A 25,595-nucleotide genomic window follows, 5' to 3' on the forward strand; every position below is an offset into this window, starting at 1 on the left:
ACCACTGCAACACAAGTCTCAGAAAGGCTCCAAGGTCATTTGTAAAATTCAAGGTAATCACCAGCAGGAGTAATCTCATTTCTCTTCGTGCTTGCAACCTAATGCAAACTGTCTCACTGTAGATAATTCTACTCAATACATATTTGATGCATTCATCTACGTTTGTGGGCTATTCAAACTGTTTTGACACTTACTAGCTGCGGAGCCTTGATCAAGTTACTTAACCTTTCTGGGCTTCAGTTTTATCAGCACTAAAACAGAAATAATGCTAATGCCTTGAAACTAAGTAGTTGTGGAGATTTAAGCAGTAAAGTATGAAAAAGATATAATGCTCATTGCAGTTTAGTTTCCAATTGTTTTTGAATAAGTTTTAAACTCTGCACTCAAGTGAGAAAAACAATGTCCATATCGTCGTAAGGCTATAAGGTGACCATTCTTGGGAAGTGCTGTTCTTCAATTTGGAGTATATCATTTTACAGTTTTGGTGTTAAATCCTTCTTTTATGGTTCTGGTACTATCTCCTTTAACGGCGCACTTAATTTGGCATTCCCATGTTACCTTCATCCCCCAGCTCTGCTTCCTCCCAAATTAAAAAAAAGACAAAAACTGTTTATTCCCCTAAAACTCAAAAGTGTGCACACCAAAGCAGAGGTCCACAAGGATAGAATGCCCTACGCAGGTCACGGCTAAATGCCTCCCAATCCCCTAAAGGGGGCGGGGTCAGAAGGCTCTGGCCCCTCATTCCGCCTCACCGAGTCGTCGCCCCTTCTCAATTCTCGCGAGACTTCTAGCAACTAAGCTTCTGCGCATTAAAGACGTTGGGAGCCGAGGCGCCAAGGGAGGGGGAGGGGAAGAGGGGGAGACGGTGCAAACGGCGTGGCCGCCATCTTGTTTGTACCCCCGCTTCGCGCGCGCTCCGTTCTCCGTGACGCACGCTTCCCCCTCCCCTCTGCGGTGCCCAGGCCTCTGCATTGCCCGACTCCGCAGGAGCGCGGGGGCGGCTCCTGCTCTTCCTTGGACTTCTGAGCAGCAACGTGTGAGTGTGCGGGAGCGTCCGCGGGAGGAAGAGGGAGAGGGGAGCGGCGGCGGCGGCGGGGGGAGGGGCGGCGCTTCCCGCCTTCGGCGGAGACCTCAGTTCCCTCGCGCGGCTGCTGCTGTAGTTCGGTCCGGCCGGCCCGCCGCCATGTTAAGTTCTCGCCGGGCCCGCTGCTGTCGCCGCCGCTGCGCTCGTGGGGTCCGTGCGCCTCGTCGGGCCGGCCCGCGGGCTTTCTCCCATTGGCGGAAGGCGACGGCGGGGGGGCTCGCTCGTGATTGGTCGGTGGCGGGGAGGCCGAGGACCTGGCACGTTATTGGTCGCGCTGGCTCCGGCCTTGGGGGTGATGAAGGAATCGGAGGCTGTAGGGAGGCGCGTGTCTAGGGCTCTGGCTGCAGGGCGATGACCCCCTACGGCGCAGGCGTGGGGTGGAGGTTGGGGGCGAGCCTAGAGGCTTTAAGGGGGTAGAGAGGGCGATGGTTAGGCAAGTACTTAATGGGTAGCCTGTGCGTGGCTGGGAGTGGGAGGCACTCCAAATTCCAGAGGTACCCTCCATGGAACATGCATCGCCCGGGATAGGGGCGTGCAGACCCCAAAGGTGCCAGGCTTGGAAACACTGCAATCCGAGTTACAGGCTGAGAGGATCTTTCGAGATCCAGGGGTGCTAGACTTGGAGCATAACCCAGGGAATGACCGTGATGTCCACGGGTGCCAGGTCTGAGGGTATGGTATAGGAGGAGAGGGCATCAGGGCTCTAGAGACATGTCCTACGAACAATAAGATCAGATCAGGAATTTTGCTAGAGAGTGCCAGTGTTGAAACACTGAGGTTTTGGTGGAGCCCTGGAATCCGTAGTTACCAGGCTTGGGCTGTGGCGTGAAGAGCAAATAAACAGACTCAGGCTGAGAGAGAGGGATTCTTTTGGATAGGTGTGCATGGTGTTAATAACTGAATGCAGAGCCTAGGAGGCACAGCATAAAGTTATGACAGATCTATAGGAGTGAAAAAATAGAAGCATTTTTGGAAACATTTTCAGATTTGGGAATTATATTAAGAGAGTAGTTAGAGATTTATCAGGTCTCAGGACCATGTTGCTAGTTTTGAGATGTTCTGTATGAAGTTTTACTGCTCTAGGAAAGTATACAGTTCAGGGCTGAGCTTCCAAGTTTCCAAAGCTACTCTTTCTAGCAAATATCAGATACTTGGCAATTATTTGAGGGATATTGTTAGGTTCCTCTTTAGTGGTAGGGCGCTTGACAGAGGTCCTGGGTCTTGGCTCATTTATTTCCTTTTTTATATGCTTAAAAAATACACCCACCCTCATACACACTAATTTTTTTTATTTTTTAAATAAACAGCCCAGAACGAAAATAAGCTGCCGCATAGCTTCTTGCATCTTGTCTTAAGTTAGAGGGCTTGTCAACTCTTCATATTTCAAAAAGCTTTTGTTCTAATTGAGAGTTGTTAGAGTCAGCTTGTTGGGGGTACATTCCTTTTCGGTTGAATTGTGGTAACTTGGATTGCTTTACATTTGCTCCTCCCAAGGTCTCATGGAAACACATTTGTTAAACCTCTGTGTTTTCCTGTTTTTTTTTTTTTGTCTAAGGTGGTTCTTTCAGAGTTAGATAGATATTACACTTATGTTGTTATAACATTTTCAAGAAACTCCTGTGGTTTTCACATTTCTCAGTTTTATGTGAATGCAACTAAATTTTCAAGAGAAAAGGGGAAAGTAGAGGAAGGGAATTGACATTTTGGGGCGCATTTAACACATTTCCTTTTAGGTAGACATTATCATCCCCATGTTGCAGATGAGAAAATTGAAGATCAGAGAGGTTAAGTGGCTTGTCTAGTGTCACTCAGTGGTTGAGCTGGGATTCAAATCCAAGTTGCTTGCTATGTCATGCTATCAACATAAACCTGACTTGTCAAATTCCCAAATAGTTTTATATTTCACAGTGGATCATCTTTCTTTGACTTATGGGTCTTAGGAGTGTATTGAGTGGGGAATTTGAATAAGAATTTGTATTTATTTGAATAATTACAATAAGAATTTGTTGTACTGTTCAAACCACAGAATGGTAACCATATATAGATTATAATTTCTTCAACTAGGTATTTAAATTATGTCCCTTGGTGTCTATTGTGAAGGGAGAGATTTACAAAGTAAACTGCTGGAGTTTTTCTGAACCCAGGTAGATAATGGGGAAGATACATACAGAAAGTTTAAGAATCTGCATTCTTTAAAACCAGGCTTCAGAATGTTGCTGACATAGTCTTTCTATATATGGAAATGATTAATGCCGAGCAGTGAGGAACTACCAAGTGCATAGTATAAAGAGCTCACTGGGGAGCCTTTTCAAACATCATCAGTTCTTTAGGATGTTTGTCTCCAAACACTGGGACCTGTCTAAAAACCTAGTACCATCTTCAAACTGTGGGGTGATTCTATGATATGCTAATCTTCAGTGATGTGTAAAATTAAAACTGGGTACAACAGAATATTTGCAATTCCAGTTTTGCATGGAAACCTTCACGTAATTCAGGTTTCAAGGGGAGACCAGTGAATTGTAAGTCTTAATTGCTTTGTGTCTTGGTAGGATTAGGTGAGGGTCTCCTCCCTCACATTTGCAATTACATTGCAGTATGGAGGATAAAGTCAAAAGTATGAGGGAAAATAGGGCTTGCCATACATTTTGTACATGGGTTATTTCAGCTTCATTTGGCTTAGTCATTAAGTTAATCAAATATGAAGATTATTATGGCATCCATAACTTAGTTTCTTTTTTAGCAAATCTGGTCGAAGTTATAAAAACAAGTGTATACATATAAACATCTTTTTTTGGTCAAGCATTTCTTGGCGGTAGCTCTTCAGCGCCAGTGACACCTTCATTCTACTTTAGCCCATGTACATTCTACAGTAACCCACGGCCAATTGCTGGGCCTTGTTATTGATATCATTTGGAATTGACCACCCTAGAATTCTTGAACTCCCAGGAGGTCTGAGTAGATCTGAGTTTATACTAAAAACCTTGTGAACATCAATCAACTTTGTCTTCTAAGCAGAAATCATACTAATGCTTTGTACTTCATAGGCTATGTCTATGTCATCTTATTTAATCCTTATAACAAATAATTGTTACCTCATTTACTTAGACATTTTCCATTTGGTCAAAAGTGCTTCATTGTACTAGAAAAGATAAAAGGTTTCTTATCCCCATTTACAAAGAAGTGGAGGCAAAATGAAATGTGGGCCCCTGCTAGGTGTCTTTTTGAGGCAATTTCTTGGTTCAGAGGTACTGAGCCACTAAAGATATATGAATAGAATTCAGGATGTCATAGTTACTGCCTTTTATTGAACCAGCAAGGGTATAAATATATATATTATCCTCACACAGTGTGAGATAGGTACTATTACCACCCTCATTTTTACATGTGAGAAAACAAGAATTGAGTAATTTGCTGAAGGTCACATAGCTGGTAAGTGGCAGAGCCCAGATTCAAACAAGTCTGTAACTGTTAATTCTTACACAATTTTTGGAGCCCCTACTCTTAAAGTGTTCTCTTGACACCATAGAACATTTTGAGAAAAGAACTGCATCTTAGCTCAGAAAATGACCTTTGGTTCTTTGGGGCACAGCCTTTGTAATGAGGCCCTGAAGAGTGTGATGACCTTAACAAGGTCATCTCTATGCAAAGGCAGAGCCAAGTCTATCCCAGATCGCGGGTGCTCATTCCACTGGCCAGCATTTCCTCTCCTGTGGAAGCATTGACTTGATGGCAGAGGTGACTCTAAGGCACCTTTTGTGTTTTGACAAGTTTGCCTCATTCACAGGAGAGAGAATAGCAGAGGACATTACTAAGGTCACAAATGACCTTGAGGTTCATTCCAGCCTCAGGCATACAACCTAAGAAGAACACTCCTTAGCCAGCAAGTTGTTCTTTTCCATTCTGTTTCTTGTGCTCAAAGCAAACTGATTGTGAGTTATCTGATGTCTTAACAGTCTCTCTTTTCATTTTGTTTATTCAGTTTTGCATGCATGCACTGTGACTAGTTAGGAAGACTACAAGGTCATTTTAGTATTTTCCCAAAGAGACTCAAAGTACTTAACATAATATTAGTAGATTAATTGTAGGAGGAAATGGATTTGAAATACCTTGGCCAAAAGGTGCCTTTGGGAGGGGCCAGTGTACTTGCTGACCTTGGAGTCAGACCTGGGAAAGAATTCTGTCTCTGTAATGTGTTCACCCTCTGTGTGTGTGTGTTGGGGAGGGGGGGGGTCCAGATTCTTAACCTGTCTGAGCCTTAGTTTCTTCCTTTGTAAAGTAATGGTTACTAGTACCTATCTTATAGAGTACTTAATGAAAAATGAATACAATAGCAGATGGTAGGTGCCTGTCACTGAATGGACCTTAATAAGTGAGAGAACACATTACTTTCTTTCCAGAATAGCATAAAATCTGCCTGACAGCCAATTAGAGCTTCCTTGGTGAGGAGGCTTTGTAATTATCTGCTCTATTATGTACAGTAAAATTTCTGCATTGGGCGGGGGGGGGGGAGGTGGGCAACCATTTGACATGAAAGAAATAGTCTAATTTAGTTGTGCTGTTGTGGTTTAGGAGCTGATTTATAATAGCCTGCTGTGAGGTCAATATTACTTACGAATGTGCAAAGTCATAGGATGACTTGTTTCAGGATTAGTTTGTCTCCTGATCCCCTCTGTTAATCCCCAGGTGCTGAGGGGTAATGGTTCTGATGAGAATAAAATGTCTTCATATTTGCCAAAGAGTGATGATTATTGAAATCAGAACAACCAGTTTTATCACTATGTCCAGAAAGAGACTTGCATTATAGTCATTTGAAATTTTTTCTAATTGTAGAAATAGTTGAAGTAGGACTGTCAATTTGATTTGCAGTCACCTGGATAACATTTTCTTTGAAGTAAGCAGAAAGACAGCATCGTGGGATGGTTCAGGAAAAAAATCTCCCTGCCTGCAGAAATTTTTGCCAGGTTGCAAAATTTGCTACACCCTTCCCACACTTCTTCATGTTTTAGCAGTGATGTACCTGATAGCAGTGAGACAACCTCTGTACTCATTTTCAGCATGGGAGTTGTATTTTCCATTTTGGTTTAAGTTCTTACTTGTCCGCAGATTGCGTTTAAATCCATTGTACTTTCTTTTATACAGTGAGAGCTTTCGGATGGATAAACTTAAGGTGTAGTTTAGAGAGAGGGACTTAGTCTAACCTTTGCATTTGAATGTTTCTGGTAGAATAGGTTTAAATTAAAGGCTCAAATCTCCATGTTCAAGGTATATAAGATGTCCTATTTAAATGAGCATCCTCCATTGAAAATCAACAGTATATTGTTATAAATAAGATTCAAGAATTATTCCTAAACACATTCATGAATATGAGCTAAAATAGTGCTCTTGAGCAATGCTTCAATAAATGCTTCAATGAAATGATATTGGAGTATAGAATATTTTATATCTTATCATTGGTTTAAATTTGTTAGAGTTACTGAAGATTTTCAAAATCCCCTAATCACTGTTAACCGTATCCTCCAGAGCTGCAAATTTTCCACTATCTATATGAAGTGAAATTATTTGCCCAGTGTTAAGAAAACATATCCCCTCACCAGTGGCATGATCTGTCCACTTGAAAGAGAGAAAAGAAAGTGTGTGCTATCCACACAGTTGAACAGTTTTGTCATTTTTAACTGTCTCAGATGTTATTATTGTGCCCTGAAGGTGAGCAGCTTAGAATTCACTCATTATCAAATGACAAGGTTGGGGCCTCTTTAAGAAGCAAAGCATACTCAGTTGGCAGTTATTTGAGAGGCAGAGGATTGCTATTTATGGTAATATTTAATATCATTTTCATTAAAAAGGGAAATGCCATGATGTGTGTAAAACTCTAACCATTTGGAAGATGGTCAGAATAGACTTGCCTGTAGTCTTCTTTTCATTGCACTAAAATTTGTAAGTTGGCTTAGAGCAGCATTTCCCAAGGTGTTCCTTTGAACATTAGTTCTTATACAATGCTAATGTGTCCTCTGGGGATGAAAAAAGGATCCTTGACAAAATAATGGCCAAAGTGAAATGCATTTCTTTTCTGCAGAATTAGTATTGAGAATGTTTGTGTTCATATACCTGAAGAAGCCTTCAAGAGAAAGGATACATTATGCAGTGTTTCTCAAACTTATTTGGCCATGAAATCCTGTTTGTGAGAATACCTAATAAGCGTTTCATGTTATGACTGGTGTGGAGTGGAGCCCAGTTGAGCAGTTCTGGTGTACAGTTTAATGAATTTAAAAAAAAAAAAAAAAAAAAGAATCCTTTTGTGTAGGATTCATAGCTTGGCCAATAGAGAGAAAGGACTTTTCTGGGAATATATAAGATATGTTTCCAAACTAACATAGACTTTTAGGGATGAATGTGATTTCAAAGGTCATCTAGTCCCATTGCCAATAAGAATAATAATAGTAGCAGCTTCCATCTTTTGGAGCACTTGCTATTCATCAGGCACTGTGTTGCTATTTTACATGCATTATTAACCACTGGTCTCTCTAGAATAGTTTACCATCCATTGGTCTTCATTTATGCTTTGGAGAATTTAATTTATTTTAAAAAAACAAATAATTCAGAATTTATAATCCACTTATGGTTTCATTTATTAGTTTATTCATTTATTTATTGAGCAGCCATTTACGGAGCACCAGCACCATGTTCCTTATTCTAATGATGTTATCATTGCTCAAAATGTTTCTGGGACTTCCTTGGGGATTATCTTCAGAACATCTGTCAGATTCTTTCAAAAATGTGTCGACATACCTTTTTTTAAACCCTGAAGGTGATTTTGATTTGCTAAATAGCTAATAATTGTTCAGGGCCAAGTTAGGTGAAAGATATGGGTCAGAAGCTACGATCTGGCAGCCCTCAATTTTCTTTGATCTGTTTATAACTTAAAAAAAAAAGGAAACAAAATTGAAAATGGAAAGATTTAACATTAAAACAATCTGATTTCCTTTTTTTTTTTTTAAACGAGACAAAATGATACTATTTATGAAGCTATTGCAAGGGTTCTGGAAGCGATAATGAGGGTAGGGGCACAAGGAATGGGCATAATGGATGTTCTCTGTGATGCTAGTTACAATATTTTAAAATTGAAAACATTGAAATTATTCATTAATAGGGAACTGATTAAAAAGTATATCCATTCAGTGAAATATCATTCGATTATTATAAATGGTGTAGGTCTATATTTGATAGGGAAAATTATTCACCTTATTTGAGAAAAGATTACAAAACAGCTTGTATAGTATTTTTGTATGGTATTATCTAATACTGGGGGGACTAACTCAACCTCATATCTCATTCACATAAGAAAAACTTCTAAAAGTTTTTAACCCAAAATACTAATGCTGCTTGATTCTGGCTGCTTGGATTAAAGGTGTTCTTAAAAAAAAAATACCCCAATCCCACTAACCTATAACAACATCAATGCAAAACAAACTGCTGTATACATCCATCTCTTCAGCTTAGTATATAATAAGGCATACAACAAATTTAATAGTCAAATGCATACGGCTTTGTTTCCCCATCTCAACATGTGAGAAGTTCATTTTTCTCTAGAGGTTCTCTTCTCTGATATTTCCTGGGACCCCCCAGGTTTACTTACTAGTCCAAAGGGGTCAGTTAAGGACACCATCAATAAAATGTTCAGGCCGCTGAAGAGCCCAGTTTCTTTGCTGCTATTTTTGCTTCTGCAGGAATACAGTGTAACCTCCAAGATCAGGTAATCTGGGGCACTGAGCAAGACCCTGTCCTTAGCAGGAATTGTCATTGTGGTTGAAGCCAACTTCTGCCATAACTCTGGTTCTTTAGTCATTCTTCAGGATGCTGTGTCAAGAGTTGTGCTATCATCAACTTTTTTGTGTCCAGGATCTGGCTTTTGCTTCTTTTATTGAATCAGAAGCTCTTACTGCAGTGGACCAGCATTCCTCCGTAGCCCTTATCAGTTGGAGCTGAGTAGTAGCTTCCTACCCGCCAACCCAGAGTGTTTTTTAGGGCAAGACGATGCAGTTGTGGTGTAGAGGGCTGCTGAAATGCAGGACCGGGGAAGAATATGAGTTAGAATCCTAGAGATCCAGTCTCTTAGTCCAAAGTAATGACAAGCTAGAGAAAGCTATCCTAAGTGAGAGTGCCAAATGGAAATTCTAGGATAATTTGAGTTCTCTTCCCACTAGTGGCTTGAATTCTACTAAGGTGACTATTGATGAGAAATAGGGGTTGAAGTGTTTTTCTTGCAAACTGCCAAGAACTAATAAAAAGTGTGCCAGAGACCTTCACAAAGTATCAAGGGACATGTTTGGTTTAATCTGGTACATCAAAAGCAGTCAAAGGGTAGGCTTTTGGAACAATAACCAGACTTCAGCCAGGGTTGGTGGTGAAAGGCACGGATTTCCGGCATGAAAACTGGGGAAGATTTTTAGTAGCAGCTGGTAGTCCTCCTACACTGCCCTTTATGGCTCAGGAGTTGCTTTCTGCAGGGTTGCAGGGTATGCTGGAGATAGAAGAGACATTCCTTTGTTAGTAGCTTTGGGGCCTTAAGGAGCTAGGCCTTTCTGAAACTTAACCCCTGTGTAAAACGAGGAATTTGGATTGGATTACCTCTAGTACTTTTTTTTTTCTTCAATACTTATTCAGACACAGTACAATATACTTTACATATGTTAGCTCATTTAATCCTTACAGTGGCTCTGTGATATAGACGATGTTAGCCATAAATTAAGATGAGGAAACAGGCTCAGGGTTAGCGCAGTGACATACAGTTAATAAGTAGAGAAATCAGAATTTGAAACTAGCTCTACCTGATTCCCAAGTATTTAGTCGTTTTGCCGTAGTGACACTAATTAATGGTCAATGATGTGAACATGTTCTCCATATTCCTCTGCCTCCCACCCTTCAAAGGAGCTTCTTTGCTTCCTTGCAGCTGACTTGACCCCCAGTGTTATGAGGTTAAGAGAGGCTCTAGTGTGAATGAGGCACACAACTGGTCTGTTGGCTTTCTGCCTTCTCTTCCAAGGCTGGCAGCTATTCAGAATCTGTGATCTAAACTTTTCAGAAAAGAACTACAATACCTGTAACTCTGTGTAGCTTCAAGAATCTAGTAGTTTAGTAACAAAAATTTGTAATCACTTATAGAGTGCTATTTGCCAGATACTTAGCTAGATCTCTAACCAACAGATCAAATTAAACATTAGTCAGATTTCTAATTTTTAAATTAATAAAGCTGGATGTAATGATTGATGCTACCTATACATACAGTCAGCCTCTATCTGTGAATGCCTAACTCAGATACATAGGGCCAATGGTATTACGCCTTTTAATATAAAAGACTTGATCATCCTTAGATTTTAGTAAACGCAGGGGTCCTGGAACCAGTCCCCCATAGATACCAATGAAGGACTGTATATGTGACACCTAAGAATTTCCTCAGATGCGCTCTGAGGTGCTCCATGTCTTGGTAAAGCAGTGTAGTGTCATAGAAAGAGTACCACCCTAGGTGGGACCTGAGTTTGAATCCTAGACGAATGGCTAGGGGCCAGTTTAACTTCTCTGCACCTCACTCTTTCTCTAAGAGAAGTTAATATGGCAAAGTGATTGGACAGTCTGCCTTGCTTCTATTTCAGGGACTTCTGAATCTCTGCATATGCATATAATGACCTCTCATGTAAGATCAGCTGAGGTGTTTCTAGAAGAGATCTCCTCTCCCTGGCAAAACGGTTGTATTGTTTAGTCCTGGGATACTTTGCTTTGATGGGAGGAAGCAGATATAAGGAGATTGTTAAAGGCCTCAGGTAATAGTGAGATGTTTCTATTTGAATATTAAAAAAAAAATGTTAACTGATTTTCACCATATTAGGAGCTTCCTCTTAAAACCTAAACAGTTGGGCTCACAATCCATAAACAAGTCTTTGACCACCCCTGGTAAACTTCAGCACCCCAGAATGTCTTCAGTAACCACAGTACTTACAATATCTCTCTTGAGATCAGCCCTGCTGCTTTTTCTTGAAAATGTGGTAGAAAAGTTTATGTTCTGTGATACTAAAACTCTGTTATATTAAAAGCTAATCTGCAGCATTTTGTAATCACCCTAAATAGATTCGTTAATCCATCAAACTATATTGTGTTTTAAACAATATATTCACTGGTGTTCACTCTTTGCCAGTTTTTTCCACTTTATCATTATATTTCCCTCTTGGGTTCCTGGTAGACTTTTTGAAAATGCCACTGTCCTTGTCAATAACTTCATACATTATCCCAGAATTTTCCTATTTAGATTAGTTTGTATTTCAAAATAAAGTTATTTGTCCTGTTACTAATGTGCGCTTTTAAAATTACCATGGACATATTGACAGATGCCTTTTTGGAAGTCTTGCAAACTATTGTATGACCATTGATATCACTCTTTGTTACTTTAAAGAAGCTATATTTTCTTTGGAGCCATTGGATTTAGCTCACTCAGTTTTCTTTTTCTTCTTCTGTTAATGCTTAACAGGAAACTGAAGATAGTTAAGTCACAACTTTCCGACCTTGTGCACATTGCTTCTCTGGTTTACTGCCATAGGATACTGTAGCAGTATCTTACAGACATCTTTGATGGCCAATCAGAAGCCGTTAAATTACCTTAAATTTTTTAAATGGAACTCTGACAACCAATAAGAAATCCTTTGGGTGGGAACTGTAACAGCCGTTTGGCGTGATTTTAAGAATAATTCTAAATTTTCAGTATCTTCTGTTTTGGAAGCACATGTGGCCATAGTGCATCTGCTGTGTGCATTTGCCAGGCATTTCGAAGCCTTAAAGTTCTTCCTAGTTTGAAGTCTGAATCTGACCCCTGTTCTGCTTCTCAAGGTAACTTTAAAACAGGAAGTGTACAAAGGAGGTAACTGATGACGTGAACAGCCAATCATGGTTTTGTGTTCTTAGCTGATAAAGCAGCTCAGCCAATGGGACCACTCTGGAGGCAAGGTTTGGTGTCAAATAGCATGCTAGATTGAATGCCTTTGACTGTTAAAGTGGAAGGAGGCTGCAGGGCTTCATTGGAGCCTCGGAGTTTTTCACTGAGGCAGGGGTCAGCTGAAAGACAAAGAAAAATGGCGAATAGTTTGCTGGGGGGTGGGGGGACAGCTGTTCGGGCTTTCACTGGAGTGGACATTCCAAACTCAGGTTTCTGCATCTCCTGCTGCCTTTTGTTTCCTCCGTCCTTTTGGGGGGGGAGGGATAGCAGTGACTTAAATTCTCCCTGTCCGAGGAGATATAAATAACTACATGTAAAATTAATGCAGTTCCCGGTAAGTTTAATTCTTTGTTTTGTGTTAAAATGGTAGAAACTGTTTAGCTTCAGAGAGTGTAGACAAGTTGCACTGTTTCAGAAAATGGCCACTTTACATTCCATGCATACCTTTTGGTGCACCTAGAATACCTTGCTCTGTTTAGATTTTGCATGCCCTTCAACTAGGATTTCTTTTCCTAGTTGAGTATTGACTAGAGCAGGTACATGAAGAAAGGCTAATCATTTTTCAGGGGCACACAGCAGCAAAGCACTTTCTCTTTGCATTCGGTAAACTTAACTGTTTTCCAAATAATTTTCCTTTGTTCAAGTGCACTGAAGCTTTCCTACAGAATAAGCTGAGTTGTTGTTAAGACTTTTTCTATTTCCATGCACTTTGTTGACATTTGTGTTTTCAGAGATGGAAGCAACACCATTGCTATTCTAAATTTGTGTGAAATTATGATTTGCACTGATGCAGGTTCTAATGGTGAAGGCCCACATGCCAATGTGAAATTCTCCCATAACTTTCTTGATTTGCCTGTCTGCTTCTAGATTCTAATGAGTACCAACTAATTAACAATCTTTATTTTAAAATGCACATTTTAGCTCATAATGCTGGTTAGAAACATCTCCATTATATTGGCAGTGACAAGAGCACATCTTTTTCTACCAGTTTCACACATTTTGTCAGGTGTTGATTTGGTTCCTTTAAATGATGTGAACAAAATGCTTTTCATTTTCTATATGAAATCTTTAAAATCCTGATTTACCTGTAGTTTGTGAATAGAAAAGTTAAAAGTACAGGGACCGTGTCTTTTGCCCTTGGTATTTTTTCCCCCTCTTTAGGGATATGAAACTAATGTAGGTTGCTGGCTAATCGGTAACCAGCCTATTCTTGTGAATAGTGAAATCTTCCATCCCGTGTACTAAGATCTATAATACACTTGATTTTAAAAAGCAGTTCTTTGTTTTCTTTTTATTTGCAAATATGGAATGAAGGTCATTGGAACATTTCTGCAGCAGACTCAGTATGGAGCAGTGAACTGGCAGCACTCAGCCTCTAGATAGGGAAAAGGAGCAGGCCCTATTAGAGGAGAAGTTTGGAGGGTATTGGTTTGCCTCCCTTGAGTAAAGGATTTACCTGAGAGGATCGATAAGGGTTTAGATTTTGGGCTCTTGGAATAGCAGTCAGAGTTGCTAGATGCAGGCCTCTGTCGTTCCTCGCAATAGTGACCTTGAAAAACTGCCGAGGAGTTGAAAGATTGAAGGACAGAGTTTGTTTATGCAGATTTGGACTGAAAAGCTCTGTTTAAGATGAAAAGAAGCTGTACTTCTGATGTTCAAGTCCAGTAGTTAGTAGGAATATGTTATAGATTCAAATTAGGAGTTTTCAAGCAATAAGACAATGGGACTGCGTTCATTCTCTCTCCAACTCTTCTTCGTTCCCTCCCCCCAGCAAAAAAAATTTAAATCCTTTTGGTATGATAGTTGAGTGGACTGTCTAACAAATTCAGAATTCCTTGCATGCTGCCTTGTCTTCTATGTAATCTAGAGGGTTCTTAGTGAAGAATGGTATTTCAGGAGTTTAAAATAGTTATGTTTGTGAAACTTCTTTTGGGAAATTGGAATGCTTATGGTAAGAAAACAGTCATTCTTTAAAAAAAAAAAAAAGGCAAACGGTCATTCTGGTTAAGTCCTAAGAGAAAGGATAAAGATTACGTTTTAACAGATAATTATTTTAATTTAAATTTCTTTTCTACAAGCCATTGGTTTATATGTTACCAGTTACTCCAGTTTTTAATACGGATTTAAAAAACAGTTGTAGATACTGAATGACCCTATTGGCTTGTGGGGGGGGGGGAGGGCGGGCAGAGGCAGAAGGTAAGTGGCTCACAGTATGAGGTCTCGATAAAACTCTTTAAATTAAGAACTTTGTGGATTTATCTTCTTGGAAAGATATCTGTCTACTGCCTCGAGCCTGGGTTCACAGCCTTTTTAGGGTCATGGACTCTGAGAATCTGACCTGCTACCTGGGAAAGTGCACATAGGCATGCCTATGCGGAGCCCCTGGTGACTAAGATATTTTCCAGTATATGTTGAATGGTGTTGATATGATCTCCTCATTTAACACTTTAGCCAGTAATGTTTCCCAGAGAAATGAAGAAAACTCTGTTTCCATAAGGAGCAAAGACCTGGAGCTAACTATAACTTAGGCTGGGGGGTGGGTGCCTGTGTGTGTGGGGCGGAGACTTAGATGGGGTCTGAGATTTGGGCATTTATTTACTCTGATTACAGTGTTTGAGGCAGCATGGTGCAGTAGCAAAAGCAGGAGACCTGTGTTCAGCTATCACCAGCTTTGTGAGCTTGGGCAAGTCAGCCATTTAGTGTCAGCTTCCTCACATGTAAAAATGGAACCTAAAAATAGCGCCTTCCTATTTAGTGGTAAGTCTCAAATGAGATCATGTACGTCAAAGTGCTTTGCAAATTGTGCAGTGCTGCATAAATGTTAGTTGTTAGTAATCCAAGCTAGGGGTTAAACGCTTATGGAGATAGGTGTGGCATCAAAGAGAAAATGCCATTATTTTAATATGTTTACAAAAGAGTTTGTTTAAACCTGACACATCTCTTTTTGAACTGGTTTCACATGCCTTCACCTGCATATTTCTGTTTATGCTGACAGGACCCTACATAATGCAGACACTGAGACCATCAAACATTCCTTTACCAAGATTCCAGTGGAAGAATTTTAACTCTTCTGTCAAAAATTAAGGGCCTTTTAGAACCAGATGAAGTGAGAACACTGATTTTTTTTAAAAACCCTTGTTAGGTTTAGGAACCTCTCAGAATAAAAACTGGGAACCTGTTCTGATTGGCTACTAAGATTTTCAGTATAGTGCAGGTAAGGTGTGATAGTTTCAGATGTTTACCAAGCAGGGATTATAAACTTTTTGTTTGCTTTGTGGTCATATGATCTCTTTTCTGTCAGTTTTCAAACTTGGGATGTAGTTACAGCTTGCAAAGTAGTAGTAAGCTAGTAAATGTTGGGATGAAGACTTTAAAAAAAAATACTTGGTCTCATCAAAATACAAACGCGGAAATAAATTTCTCACAGTTGATACCTATTGTGAGATACATTTCCAAGGTAAATGGTGGGAACCCATGGGGATTTCTTTCTCAACCATTTTACATGCCTGGTGTCATTACTTTTAGGGTTCTCCCACCCCCACCTGGGGGGGGTGGTGGATATTTTGTGATCTATTTGATTTCCTGTCCTATTAAGTGATTTCCTCTAAGGCATGGTCAGTCAGCATTGATGTCTACCTCCTGCCTGTGCACTGAAAGAATTATATTAAGATGGTATAAGGTTTGGCAGAATTGACATTGGCCTCTGCAAATAAAATTCTGGTTCCAGGGATGTGTATGTTTGAAAACAGCAGTCATGGTCACTGGGAACTTTTTGTTCCTAAAACAAGATGGGGGTCTCCTTTTAAAGAGGCTATATACTTTTGTGGAGGCTCCAGTAACACCAGAATTTACATGTCTAAAGCTGATCATTTATACGTAGTCTTCTTCACGAAAGAAGTTATTTTTGCCTATTCCTATTCTCAATAAAATATGCACACAGAGTTTATATACTCTTAAGTTAGCCTAATGGAAGTTATTTAGGGATCTAGCCTGGCTCTCTTCTTGTAAAGTGGGGAAGTTCAGGCCCAGAGAGGTTAGTTGTCTCAATCTTTCAGCCTTTTAATGACTGGCCTTTTTAATGACTGGTCAGAGATTCAACTCCTGCTCAGGTCATTCTATGTTTCTTTCATTCCTCTAGGTTGTTTTTACTTTTTATTTTTCATTTTTTTTTTTGTCTTCCTTTTTGGTACATCTGTACAGGTTTGCTATTTGAACACAGAAGGAACAGGGAGAAAGTGAGCCATGGAAGAGGTTCAGAAATCTTCACGTGGAGTCTGTTGGTTAGAAAGTCTGCTTTGTTAGCAGACTTACTGTCCCTTTTGGGATCTGGAGCTCTCTTGCCTCAGGCAGTTGCTTATTCAGAAAGCTAAGAGTCAGCTAGGAAGCTAATGGTGGTAATGGTACCCACCTGGCTAAGCTGTCCTGGAGAGCTGGGTCACTTTTATGCATTACAAGGAAGTAAACTAACATACACAAATACAACACCTGCATGCCTGTTAGTTTTGTTGTTGTTAACACACCTCAGGAGCAAGCTAATTCCCAAACAAGTTTGGGCCTGGTTCTTCAAGTGAGTCCTTAAAGCTGAGCTGTATTTAATAAACAAAGATCCCAAGATCATTTTAAGCATTTGACAAGACTGAAGTAGAAATCATTGTCTGTATACTCGGAAAATAATATTTTAACTATGCTAACTTTAATCTTTACTACCAGCAAAGTCGTATTGTGTATCTGCACGTGTGTGTGTTAGGATATTTGTTGGTTTGATTTTTGTTCTTATTTTGCATATTATCTGGTAGAGCATAATCTACTTGAAAATTTTTAATTTTTTTTTCATAGCTAGATTTCTTTTTACCACCTTTATATATTTGAACAAAAGGTACAGCTTATTGAAAGAACAAGGGCTTGAATGATGTAACATGTTATATTTAAGTCCTGGGGTATACTGTGACTGAAAATTATAATAGACACAGCTGGATGGTATCTACCTCATGTCTGCGTTTTTCAGAAGCTTAGTTTTCTTTTTAATCTGTTCTTTCTGCTGCCTCAGTTGGGCCTGGCTCTTTAGAACTTAGATTCTATTTGCATTATCACCCTTATCTTCCTGTCTCTCCCGTTGGTGTCCCAAAGCCAGACTCCCCTGTTCAATAACTGACCAAAAGTTTTCCTCTGAGAGTATATACTATAAATTAAAATACATTTCTACACCCTGCAATGAAAAAGGGCAGTTGAAGGATAAGAAATGAAGGTAAATTCCAGTGTAAAGGCAAAACTAAAGGGGAAAAAAAAAACCACCTTGTAAATGTTTAACTTTAAAGTGGCATAGCATAGCTTGTGACCTTGTGTTCCTTAGTTCAGAGGAAGAAAGGAGACTAAAATAACCACAGCAAACAGCAGTGCTGATTCACTTGGTTATCCTTTTTTCTTGGAAGTACTGTCATTTTGGTCTGTCTCTGTAGTTTCAATTACATAGAAAACTAAGAGAAGACCCGTTTGGAAATATCCAGACACAATAAATTTTTCTTTTATCTGCCTAAGCTATATAGTTCTTACCTTTGAGAAAATAGTAAAGTTGGATGCTTTATACTTCTTTCACTAATTCACCTGTACGCATGTCTTATTTATGTGGAGATTTAAAAAATGTATATAAATAAAATTTTACTACAGGATCTAACAATCTGGTAGGGGAGACAGATGATGTATATCAGGTATATTAAACTGATACGGAAAGTACAAGCAAAGAACCCAGAATTCAGAGGAGGGGAGACCTTTACTTCTGGCCCAGGAATGAGGGAAGGCTGTTTAACTCGCTGTTGGACTCAGGGAGGTAAAGACATGGGCATTTCAGGCATGGGGAACAGGAGGAGCAAGGTCATGATTCAAAAAGTGTAGTGTGGGCTGAAGAGAGCAGTAAATGGTCTAGTCTGCTTAGAGCATAAGGAGATGAGTTAGGGACAGGAAGGAGTGGCGAAGAAGTCTGGAGAAGTAAGCTGGGGTCAGATACTGGAGGGCCTTGACTGCCAGTGTAAGAAATTTGAACTGTTTCTGCCTGATAATGGTAAACCATTGGAGATCTTGGTTAATAGGTTGATGTGGCATTATCAGAGCTATGCTTTTATATTAAGCATCACTGTGTAGAAATGAGTAGAGGACAACAGAAACAGTGAACATTACGCAGTGAGTTCACACACTAGGTTCACAACCGTTAGGATTGTCATGAGGGTTAAAAGAGATAGCAGTGTAAAAGGCTTAGAACTTGGCACACAGTCCTAAATGGGTAGCGTTAGCTATTACCATCATACTTGTTATTACGTGGAAGTGATGAGAACCTGAACAGAGAGAGTGGCAATAGGAAGAAAGGTCAGGAGATGGACACTGTTATTACAGAGTTTAGCAGTTGATTAGAATTGAACAGAGTCTAGGGTGACTCATTTCAAGCCCGGGAAACTGGAGGATAGAAACAGAAAAGTTAGAAGGAGCAGGTTTGGGGAAAGAAGAAGGTACATGTAATTTTAGACAAGAGGAGTTTGAGTTCTGGGTGGCTTTCCACTTGGAGATGTTTAGCAAGCAGGACTGGAGCTTTGCAGAAATACCAGAATTGGTAACATATGTTTGGAATTTAAGCTCATAAAGATCATAGCTGAACCTGGGGAATGGATGGGAGAATCAAGGAAGAGGATGGACAGAAGACCAGAAGAATAAAGCTTCGTGTCAATGATGGAAACACAAAAAAGGTCGGCCCCTGAAGTTGAGACATCTAGAAGTGAGCATGGCAGAGTCGTCTAGGTCAGCACTCTCTCAGCTCTTTTGATTGTGCACCCCTGTTATCTGAGTGTGCAGCTCTCATGTAGGAATTAGCATTCTCTAAAAAGTCACTTGTTCATTTTCAGGATGTTAATTTAGTGAAAACTAGAGAATATCTGTATCTTCCCTTAACTAGGCATACATAACAAATTGAAGGTATCGCTACTAGCCCACATTTCCCTCTGAATACTTAGAATACCATGCGTGATACGCGATCTTGTTACAAGTTAAACTGAGCAAGAGTATCAGTATCAGCCCATAGATTAAATATTCAGAAAGCTAATACTAACACATCTTCTGTGTGATATGAAAAAGATTAGAAATACTGCCCTACGATCTAGCCTTCATTTTTCTGAAAAAGTAGAAGTATTTCCTTGAAATGTTATGCAATAGCTCATTGAGATTAGTTGTATGTATGTTTATGTATGTGTGTGCATGCATAACCTCAAGCTCCCTTGTTTAAGCTCTAAGTACACACACATCTCCATCCAATGCAAAGATGTTTTTTTTTTCCCCGAGTTACATCAGGCTTAATCTTACTGGTGTTTCAGCTTTGTAAAGTCTCAAATGGCAGCATTCCGCATGAAGCCAAGCATAAATACACAAGTAGGAATTTGGCAACATTTACTTAGCAAGTAGTTTATATCCACATGGTCATGACAACACTGAAGAGCAGCACACACAGTAAATTACCAGGAATAGGATAGCCTCATCTGTAGGATTTAGCAGATTTCTAGTCTAGGTATGTTGTAATTATCCTCAGTCTAAAATAAAGGCAATAAGAAACTTTTCACTTGAGAAATAGTGATAAATTTCCAGCTATCTTACTTGGTTATTTATATCCTGAACTCCATGATTATGTTTCTCCTGGTAATTAACTGGCCAGATGCCCATGAAGCTACCCTTGAAGGTTGTTAAGCAGTGTAATGTGTTTGTATGAAACATAGTACTTTACAGTTAATGACGTGATTTTCAAAGTTTTTGTCAAACAAGATAGGTGAACACAACCCTGTTTCTTTTCAGAACGAAACATAGTGCCAATAGATTATATACTAGTATGAGTACTACCAGTATGTTGGGAAATTGTGTGAATCTTAAATTCACTAACATCAGATTGAAGGATTTCCAAATAGATCTGAGGTTAGAATTGTGTTAGGTGTTCTATAGTGTTCTTTAGCTGTGCAGATGTACACTTTGTGGTATGTATTGGACACCTCTTATATTTGCATGCTTATCTTGAACCACAGAGATGGTGTTTTTAGATGTCATGGTGTTCTTTTTTTTTTTTTTTTCATTTTTAGAGAAGTAAAGTTTATTACATTTGAAACAATACAGCAGAAATCTCAAAAGTTTACTCATTAAATATAGTTTAATTCTTACAAATCTCCTTTGGAAAATGCAATTCATATATGCTGCAACCTCAGAAGTTGGAATTCAAAATGAAATATGAAGGCAGTAGTCAGGGAAAGCATATCAGAGGGCTTTGTCAAATATCTGTACAAATCAGTACATACCTCTTTTGTCTGTGATACAGTAGGAAAAAAAGTGATTCTAAACATATCCAAGTAAATGCAGAAAAATACATTACTATTTGAGGCAGACCATGCTAAAATATAATTTACAATGATTAGTTTGCATTTATGATAGTTAACAATGCCTTTAATTTGAACCAATAAAATCAAGGTTAAGCTAAACTGTACAGTATTTGCTTGGTCTTTGTACTAAACATTAGCTCATCTGAGAAGTAATAAGATTGGAAAAGCAAATGACCTGATCCTTTTTGCTATGCTTATCATTTTCTCAATCACACTAACTGCAAACAAATCAATACAGCATTAAGATTTTTCACATATTAAAAATGAAGACTAATGACTGGTGAAGGCAGACTGCATACCATGTAGTATTTAATAGATGAAACTTGCAATTACCATCAACTCAGTTTTTTAAACACCAAGATTTACAAGCCAAAAAAAACATTTGATTTAAAAATTCAGCTATTCAAGATACTCAGGTGTCTTTTTTCTCACTGAGATTGATATGGGTTGGGTCTTTTAAAAACCTGAAGAGGAGTTGGTAAGAGGAAAAAAATCCTCAATGCTTTAAAAACCCCAACTGTTAGGAGTCCATACAACTACTATGCTGGCATGAAGACAGGTTTTTTTCCAACAAAGGATCATTCACTTATGTCATGGTGTTCTTAAATAATCAATTGCTTTGTATTTCCTAGCTGTGATTTATAATCTTTATTTTATTCCTAGTTAGGTAGTTAGAACAGGGATTTTGATTCTGAGAGTAATGACTGCGTAATTAAAATAATATTGTCACCATGTTCACAATGTAGCAATGGCTGTAATTTTGAAACACGGCATAGAATTTAACCAGATGATTCCTCCTATTAAGTGTTCAGCTAGGAAAACAGCTCCAGTAAGGGGGGCTAGGCTAAGGCTGTTGCTCTGAACGGTAGTGAAAGATAGAGTGACTTTTCATTACCAGGCCCCCAAAGAGTGAGCTTGATCTACCGGATGTTTTTAATCTCTTCTCTTGGTTGGTGACCAGATACCCCCAAGTCCCAGTCCTTGTGGGCAACTGCAGCTTTAACAAGCTTGAAAGCCTTAAGCTTTCCACTTTGAAATGTGTAAGAATCTGACATCTTGGCATTTTGGAGTACTTTTTTCCAGGAGGATGATCAGGAAAACTGAAGATAAAAGGCTTGATGGATGTATGTTCCAGGCTGAGAAGATCCACAGATTCTTAAATTCTTGGTCCTCTACTGAGGTATCAGTTCTAAAGAGGGAGGGGGACATGTCATGAAAGAGTACAGAACTGAGAATAAGGGCATATGGGTTGTGCTTCCAGCTCTGGCATATACTTGCCCTGTAACCTAAGTCAAGTCCCTCAGTCTGCCTGGATAAAGAATCTTTATCTGTCAGGTGGGAATATTAGTACCTGTGTTGTGTTTGTAGTGAAAAACAAGTGAGATAATGTAAAGAAAGCTACTTTACAAAGTGTAAAGCATGTACACATGCAAGGGATTAGCATAACCATCTCAGCTGAGTTGCATTCTTTGATGTGGTCTTTACAGTCTCTGTTCCTGACAACTATATACACGGAGATGGGAGATTTAGAGTTTGGTTGACTGGGAGGATTTGTTTTATTCTTATGCCCTTTCTTGCTTGCTTTCTTTTAACTTTCAAATCAGTGCTAAAGACACTAACAGAGGGCAGAATTCAGTGTGTCTGTGAATCAACAGAATCCATACAGCCAAATCAGTACAGCCAGGCTCTTATTGACCCTCTTATAATACCCTCCAGGTTTTTAATTGAGAATTCTCTAGTATTTAGATGGATTAACTCACCAACACAATCTTCCATTTTCCAGTGGAGTCTATGATTAGGTAATTATGTACATTTCTGCTACATTTTCTAAAGTAGGACAGGTTTCTCCCCATCCCCACTCTTTTTTGACTTTTCCATTGTATTACTACACAAAGTTTATTGCACAGCTGAGCTCAGGTACTTGAGAGGATTTCCCTGTATGCATATTTCAAAGAAAAGAACCCAGAGTGAAGTCAAAGATACTTGGGGGTCTTAAAATAGTTCTTGTGTTTGTTAATTCAGTAAGTGTGTGTTGAATCCCCACTGTGTGCAAGGCACATTTCCCTTGAGGATGTGCCAGAAACAAAGACAATTACATAAGAACTGGGGAGAAAATAGAAGCATGGAAATTTTAGGCTTAAGAAATAATGTGCTTAATAATAATAGTCAATATATGTATGAAGAAAGTGAGTGTGCTAATTGTAGAAATAGATTTTATTGGGTACCAGGAATGATTTCTTGGGGAGAAGAAAATTTAGTGGTCGCTGATGAGTTACTGTGTATATTTATTTCTTATAGTTGTACATACTGTGAGAGCAAGCTTCTTAGCAGTGCTAGTCCCAAAAAACTTTAAAAAGTTGGTTTCAATCCATGAGATAGTCTCAAAAATTACTGCTTTCAGAACATGTTCTCTTTACTCCAAGATGTTGGATGGAGATAGAAGCCACCAGAGCTCTCTTCAGAGCTCAAAACAGAATCTTTTTCTTGGTTGGTGGGGCCAGATGGGGTGGGATGCTGCCTAGACTTCAGGTCTCCTCTGCTTTCTAACATGAAAAACAAGATTCCTTCTGCAAGACAAAACAGCCACATACTTCTAGCTTCCAGAAGTCTGAGGTGTCCAAGGAGACATGTTCTAAGAATTTTAACATTTTTGGATTTGTCTAGAGGGAGAGCCTGCATAGCAACTGATCATTGACATTCCCGAGGATTTAAGTTAAGAGCATTCCTAGTCATTTCCATCTTGAATTCTTTATTTGGAACCAGTACATTCATTCTAAATTTAATAGTTTAAAGAGCTTTAAAAATTATTTTATGTTTATAAAAGAGATGGAAGAAGATTTCTCACTGCATCTGTTTCCATGCATCTGACGCAGAACTCTTAGGAAATATGTTAAAAATAAAGTAAGTAGTCTAAATTAGAGAGAGAAAGAAGCAAGTTAGGTTACTTGTTACAGTACATGAGGGAAATCGGTCTTTGGGCTTGGTACTGCGTCTGAGACTATTCAGGCCGGGAGTAGATGTCTCGTCTAGCTCTGAGCAGTGATTTTGATATGCCATCTGGCATTTATATGATGCTTGGTATTTTTCAAGGCCTTCTCTAACACGTGTTTCCCATTTGTGTGCTTCAGCTGCCCTGTGAGGTGAACAGAGGCCTCAAGAAGTTAAGTGACAAGTTAGTAGCCAAAGAACGGGAACCTCCAGGTTCAATACATTTTATTTATGTATTTACCCTGTACTTTACTGCCCCCCACTGTTTGCAGCTGAGTATTCATAGGTCCTAGGGACAAGCAAGAGGCAAGGATAAAATAGAAAAGAGTGATGGAGCAAGGAAAAAGAGACAACAGAGAAATAAGAAAAGAATGTTTATGTGATAGGAGATAGCAGTGCCATTAGCATTTTCTCTTCTGTGATTGCCACAGAGATTTTGGGAGCAAGTGGAAATAAAAATGATCTTTCGGGTTAAGGATTCGAGTCAGTGATCCAAGCTGAGACTGCCCTGAGCAGTTTGAATATACACATACCTTAAAACAATGGAAAGTGAGAATGAACAAGCTGTACTAAATCAAGAGAATTTTAGAGCTGTAGTACTTCCAACTTCTCCCTTTACTGTATTATGACTTTGAGCAAGTGACTTCCAATCCTCAGCATTCTCATCTGTAAAATTGGAATAATACTGAAATCTTTGGCACTGAGCTGAGTGAAGATCAATTGAGGGTAACATATGTAACAAGTAGTTTGTGAAACTCTAAAGCTCTTAAGTTGGCATCTTTGAAACATTCTTCAGAATCATACTTTCACCTCTCCTGGGCATACATTAACACAGGATCCTGCTAGAAGTTGGGCAAAAGGTTGTTCTTAGCGTTTCTGAGTCTCAGAGGGGATCCAGTAAGCAAAATGGCTCTTTGTTGTAGATTACAGTTTAGTTCAGACTACAGACCCTATTCTTTCTCCAGCTCATGTTAGAATTCTCTTTGAGGCTCAGGGTCTGAAAAACCAGTTATGTGCTTGTTGTCCTTCCTTCAAGAATTTATTTACTTTCATTAGGTTGGAGCGTCAAAGAGATGAACAAATATTTCTGTAAGGCAGAGAGGGCTGGCCTAGCTCACTCTTAATGGAGGTCGAACAGGTGAGGAAGCCATATAACAGCTGTGTGATCTAGGGGAAGCTTTTCAACCTCTGGTGCTCAGTTTTCCCATCTATGTATTATCAGTTTTTTGTTTTTGTTTTTGGTAAAAGGCCAGATAATATTTTTGACTTGTGGGTCATACAGTTTCTATTGTAACGTTTCAACTCTACTGTTGTAAGGTGGAAACAACCATAGACAATGTAAATGAATGGGGGCTGCAGTCTTTCAGTAAAACTGAATTTACAAAAACAGGCTGTCTGCCAAATTTGGCCTGTGGGCTGTAGTTTGTGGACCCTTGCTTTAGAATACTTCACTAAAATATTTGGTCTTCTTTCTCCATCATAATACTGATACATGATACTGATAGTGTTTTGTTGCTGACATATATGCCAGTGTATAGACATATGTCATGTAAGTTGAACATCAGTGAAGGAATGAGGAAGAAAGTATGTGAAGTAAGATGTTTACATTACCATTTCTATTCCATAGAAACAGGTTTATAAATGTTCTGGTCACACCTTCCTGTTAAGTTTCATTGCTTATAGCAGTTGCTATGCCTTCCTATTTTTCCAGATTAACTATATTATGATCTAGCCCTTACTTAAAAGATTATGTTGTGATAGACAGCAAACAGAAACATGCTTTTGTTTTTGAAGGAAAAGTATCTCTGCTGCCAATTTGAAAATATGTCTTTGTGAGCAGACCTTTAGGGAGAGTAGTGTGCAGCCAGTTCCAACCCATAGTCTTTTGGAAATCATGATTTCTGCTGTAGGCAGTTTGAAAAGGGGCTTCATACTTAATCTTTCAGAACTCAAGACAGACACACCCTCAAACACGGAACTGGGCATTCTTCAGGGTTGGGGAAAGGGGTCTCCAGTAAGGCTTCATTATTCGTTCTTATAGTAGTGGGGTGCTGTGTAATAACCTGTCAGGGAGTATGACCATCTGGTATCCAGTTATGTTTAGAACCTTAAGTAGTAAAGTTTCTGGCACTAGGCTTAGTGCTTTCTT

The 25,595-nt window shown here is 39.2% G+C and overlaps 1 protein-coding gene across 5 annotated transcripts in view; it reads left to right on the forward strand.

Annotated features, from left to right (window-relative positions):
- Positions 1-837: 837 nt before the first annotated feature.
- NFYC (nuclear transcription factor Y subunit gamma) overlaps positions 838-25,595 on the forward strand; it is a 61,933-nt gene continuing 37,175 nt past the window's right edge. For 2 of the 5 annotated variants that reach the window (XM_057706992.1, XM_057707032.1), the window contains exon 1: positions 838-1,036. The gene's annotated coding sequence lies outside the window, so the exon portion shown is untranslated. Of the gene's footprint in view, positions 1,037-12,199; positions 12,397-21,579; positions 21,639-25,595 lie in introns of those variants that run through there. The other 3 variants (XM_057707010.1, XM_057707000.1, XM_057707016.1) reach the window with 3 other exon arrangements.

Source organism: Hippopotamus amphibius, chromosome 1 (assembly GCF_030028045.1).
Source record: "Hippopotamus amphibius kiboko isolate mHipAmp2 chromosome 1, mHipAmp2.hap2, whole genome shotgun sequence".
NCBI classification, from domain to species: domain Eukaryota; kingdom Metazoa; phylum Chordata; class Mammalia; order Artiodactyla; family Hippopotamidae; genus Hippopotamus; species Hippopotamus amphibius.